Source organism: Neopelma chrysocephalum, unplaced genomic scaffold (genome assembly GCF_003984885.1).
Source record: "Neopelma chrysocephalum unplaced genomic scaffold, ASM398488v2 Primary Assembly neopelma1_209, whole genome shotgun sequence".
NCBI classification, from domain to species: domain Eukaryota; kingdom Metazoa; phylum Chordata; class Aves; order Passeriformes; family Pipridae; genus Neopelma; species Neopelma chrysocephalum.
In genome coordinates this window covers 76,988-82,569 of record NW_020897871.1, presented here as the reverse complement: position 1 = coordinate 82,569, position 5,582 = coordinate 76,988, and positions in this window count along the sequence as shown.

Below are 5,582 nucleotides of genomic sequence, written 5' to 3'. Positions count from 1 at the left end.
CTCAGGGATCCTGTGTCCTCAGGGATCCTGTGTCCTCAGGGATCCTGTGTCCTCAGGGATCCTGTGTCCTCAGGGATGCAGGGTCACAGCTCTCACAAGGGCCCTTTGAGGGATTCAAACAATGAAAGGCAGCACTGACTGTGACGAAGCTGTTGGGAATTGCTCTCCCTCCGATGAAAACACTGCACTCTCTGGTAAATGCAACCCAAACCGGGCACTGGGTCCCCTCCTGGGAAAGATGGGAAGCTGAATTGGTTTAGACTTTTCTTCTGGAGGATGTTCAAAAGCGCCTACCTGGGAAAAATCCTGCAGGAGGAATCCAGCAAGGAGCAGGATGGAGTTCCAAGCAAACAGCAGTGCTGTACATGCCTGGAGCCCAGACACGGGTTTCACCTACTTTTCTTTCTGGCAGAACCAACCAATCACACCAGTGAAGAAATACATTTTTTGTTAATTAAAACTGTATCCATTAACAAAATAACACATCCCAACACCTCCATGGGAGAGTTCACAGCTGCAGCCCAGGTGAGCATGGACCAATCTCCTTGTAGCCACTGGAATGAAACTGCAAATCCTGCTTCCAACCTTAAGCTCCCAACAATGTTTTGCTTACATAAAGGGCAGTTTTAAAGGATTTTAAAACAACAGTAGCAACTGCTGACCCAGAAATTTCACAGTATTTTATCTGATCCAGGAAAAAACAGCCCACAGCAGTATGCAACGAGCAATTTAAACACCAATTAGAAGCTTAAACCTGAAAAATGTTTGTTATATTCTATTCTATATACCTAAGCAATGTACACAAATATGTGCCTATTTTTTATAGTAGGGTTTACACTGTTTCTAAAATAACATGATGTTCTATATTATTAGCATACTTAACTTCACTCTATAGAGATTAAAAGTGAACAATTACTTATTTTCCTGTAGCTTTTCATGCAGCCATAAAACAGTTTTCCAACATTTAGCAAGCTTCTTTAAACAACATTAGCATTCACAACCAGTAAGGCTTTTCCTGTACTTGGCTGGATAGCTTTGGAATCTGAGCACGTGGATCCGACTCATTCTGCACGCAGGTATTTTTCAATAAGTACTACACGTATGGAATTGACTTTTATTTAGCTCTTTACATTGCTTAATATTCTCTGCCATTCGATTTTCTGTTATTGAGGGTTTTGCATTCCTACAATCTGGACCTGTTTGTGTTTACAACACAACAGGGGTTTCACTGTGGTTTGTATTTGTTCTTTTAATATCTGGCTATGAATTGTAATAAAAAACCACTGCAGTTTGCGCTAATAGCAGTGTTGTAAAGCTGAATCCAATTACAGGATACTTTTCAGATTAGAAAAAAGGAGAAGCAAAGATCAACAAAAATTAAATTTTAACTGCAAACTTACATGCACTCCACAATTATAAAGGAACTTCAAGCTTTTACAACTGAATGCCAATTAACTCTTAGTTGTCACTGCAAAAGTGAACCTGAGATTAGACACTACTTGGCCTCTCAGAGTACTTTAAAATAGGAGGTAGAATATCAGCTGGACTTCTTTTTTTAATAAAAATTTTACTGAAATGGGCCTTTCTGAGGCTTGGTTTACTATGGATTTACATTTAAAAACAATCTGCATGGCTCCTGCTTTTTACACCAAGACATATCTGATTTACACATCTGATAAGCCCTCTATCATTCAGCAATATCCAGAGCACATTCCGTTTGGGATGCAGGGCCAAGCACAGAAAGGAGAAGGCACTAATCAAACAGGCTGGATATTCCAGTGGCACTACTCTGGGATCACTGCTGTGTCCTGGATGGGCAAGAAAAAGAAACTTTGGCTTTAACTGACAAAGACTCTTCCAATGACAGCAGCTCTTCAGCAGCACGTCAGGGTGTGAGATTGAGAGCCGGGCCTGTCAGAGGTCAAAATTAGCTCCCGAGCAGCCAGCAATGGGAAGCATTTCTGGCACCAGCTCTGGATCCCATGCCAGCCTCTGCAAGAAAGAGCAAGGCAGGGAGGAAGCATGAGAAAAAAGAGTGAGGAGGTGAGAGGAAAAAAGCTGACAAAAGTCCCAGTATTTCTTTCCCTCAAATAAACCCCTCCTTGCCGAGGAGTTAATGACACTTGCAGAGAGGCTGCCACTCCTCTCACCGGTTTCTGTTCCATTCATGGTTTCCATCCCCCTCCCCACCCCCAGACACAGAACCCTATGCCAAGATTGTATCTAGAGATCTCCCCAAACCCATGCCTGCATTTTTTAATCAACTGTTCTGTAATACCACATGTCAATGTCTCCCTAGATTATGCTTAATTTATTTATCAGCTGGTTCAAAGATCAGGCACCTGATACTGTTTCCCTCCCTAGCACTTCTCTGTTGATTTTTCCTGCTCCAGATTTTATGTTGTTCTACCAGCTCTTCACACTCAACTCAACTGACTGAATCAGCAAAAATCCACCTATGTGGAGCTGCACCAGGACTGTCAATGAATTTGATCTTTTAGAATTTGTATAAGATATTTGGGCAGATATGTAGCCAGAAGGAACTGAATAGTAAAAGTTTCCAAGAGCTTGGCAAGATTGGATTGACCAATACACTGGGAACCTCATCTCTAGTCACTCCTGGGACTAACAGAAAAATGAAAAATGACACAAGAGGCAAAACAGCATTTGGGCAATAGTAGTTGTATGATAAAAAACAGATTCCTAGAGAATCAAGGATATGGGAACTGAACCCATTCCAAAGAAAAGGCAGAGAGGGAGCCTGGCAGAGTTCCCTCCACTCTTCAGGATTTTTAACAACCCACTGGCAGATTATGTCTCTGTTGTTCACTCAATCCTCTTCTAGGATGTTTCTTACTGTACTGGGAAAAAAAAAGGCAGCAAGAAAAAAAATTAAAATCCTCTATCCAGTTCTGCTTTAAAGGCAAAAGGAAACATCACACAGCACAGAGTGAGCCAAGGATGGAGCTTCTGCTCCTGGGATTTTACACTGGTGATCAGCTGGCATGCCCATTAACTTCAAAGGAAGCAGAGTTAAGCCAGTGCTGATAGTTCTCAAAATCCAACAGAGATGCCCAACTGAAACCTGGACATTTTGTCAAATCAACTGGTGCTCAAAATCATTTTAAAATAAGTGCTTCTTTTCACCACATTTCTAGGTGCATGAAGGAAAACAGCTTGCACACCACTGACAGTCACCTTCCAATTAGGAGAATGCAATAAATAAGCTCAGTCTACACAAGTTGTTCTGAAATAAGCTTAACCTGATTGCAAATTAGAAAACTAAAAAATGGTGTTTACTGCCAAATACATATGTCCCATTTTGCATTAATTCAAATTATCCACTCTGTTGAAACTTCTCACGTGTCATTACTAAGGTGATACCCGCACCCAGACAGAGCAAGTCTTAAAACATTTCATGGGTGCCCAGCAGTGAAAGCAGGTAACTCACAAACCACCACCACAACTGCCAGAGATGGGACTATTGGTCTCACAGCAAAACAGACCTCAATGAACAGCACTACTGATACACATTTTTAAAACACATAAGCCACTGCATACACCCCATGGAGCAGTAAGATCAACTTACAAGCCAGTGTCAAAAACATGACAAGATAAGGAGCTGGACAATGAGCTCTGCCAGCTGTGTATTGGGTTTGTGCTCTCTGGAAGGACCTGAGCATCACACAGCTCAACCACCACTCCTGGATCTGTCCCTCCAGCACCGCCCCCTGTTCCTCTCCTCAACCAGGCCAATGTAACCGAGTCAGTGAGGGCTTCAGTAGCACACCTTTTATTGAAGGTGGCGATAATGCTATATTGGCAACAAACAGCATTGGTCAGGGTCATTATCACCTGTGAACAGCCTCCTGCAGCTCTAACCTCACACAGCAAAACCTCTCCCTTCAACGGTTCAAACCAATCAGCTGAATGTCTCAAAGCCAGCTCCTGAAACTGAGACTTTCCACCGGCTCTCATCAGGCATCTCAATTCTACACTACATGAAATTCTGTTACAGACATGTAAATATATCTGTAATTTCTGCTATAAATACCCAGCCATGCTGTGGGGGAAAATGTTTATTTGTTTTTTGTGTGTTCCCCTCCTCCAAAGACAAGTATCAAGGAGAGAATTCTGCTGCTGAATGCTTTCATTCTTCCAGGTGTAATTTCTGGATTAAGGTAATTAACAGATAAATACAGACGTAATTTAAATGCTAAATATATCCACATACACTGTGTTTTATCCCTGAAGATAGTACCATGTACAATATTTACAGATGGAAACACCGTATGCTTTGAAAACAAAGCTTTTCCAAAAAATAATCTGAACGTAAAGGCAACCCAAACTCCAGAAGGCACGAGCATCTTGAAAATCAGAAAATACTTTAGAGCCGTGCTTGTAACTTTATCACTGCTCCCAATCTGCTGGGATGGTGACAGAACTTGACCTTTTCCCCTTTGAATCACTGGAATTCTCAGAGACTGCTACAATCACTTTGAAAATCTCCTGCTTTCAGAGGAAAACTTGAAGCCTCAAAGGGAAAATGGAAAGAAATAAGGTCACAACGTGCCATAGACTGATTTTCACGAAACTGGACACTCAGATATGAATTCTGAATGTTTGAGATTAGTAATGCAGGCCCTCAAACAGTGTCTTTTGAAGTCAGATGCTGCCGCACAAAACCAGCTTTCATTGGTACCTCGCAATCAACGGTATTACACAACCTCAGTCCCCTCTCCAGACACAAAGGGCCTGAATCTTCCCATTTCCATTCCAAAGCCCTGGTTTCATGTATGCAAACCCACCCATCATTTTGAAAATACGAGGAAAAGTAACCGCTTCTGAAGCCATTACATTTAGGACTTCCCCACTTCTTCAGTTTAACGGGCCCCCCTCCGGTAACGGCTCTCCCTGACAGCTCTGACAGGAAGGCACAGCAACCCTGGCAGCAAGTGCTGTGGAGCCGCCTGTCCCTCCAAGTCACTGCCGACCAACCCCCCCAGCGCAGGGCCTGCGGGGGCAAGGATGTGCAGGGAAATAGAGCCCCAGATGCAACCTGAGCACCCCCCGAGCTCTGAGCTCTGCTGCTGTTGCTTCTCAGTCACCACACACACAGCTCCTGCTTCCTCCTGAGCGTTTGCTGAGCACACGTTGAGTTTTACCACCCACATCCTGCCAGGCTCTCCAAAGCAGAAGTGAATAAATGCACATTTACGACTCTGGCACAGAAAATGACGGCACACAGAGAATGAGCTCGGTATAGTTTCCACAATTCTCTACAAAAATTAATCTCCGAAGAGCAGAGGGAGAGGATGGAAAAGGATGTTGAAGCTCGTCTGAGTGAAGGATACGAGCCATTGCTGGCACCTGGCACCAGTCTCACATGCGCTGACAGTGCCTACAAATCACCCTCATTAGCAATACAAATATGGACCAAATGTGGTATTTCCCTAGAATACAGTCCTTTCGCTTTTCATCTACAGATTTCAGTGAGATTTGCAAAGGTGTTCTGACAGCTGGATAGTGCCTGGCACATGTGGGAATGGCTGCAGCCAGCCCAGCATCACCCAGCAGCTTGC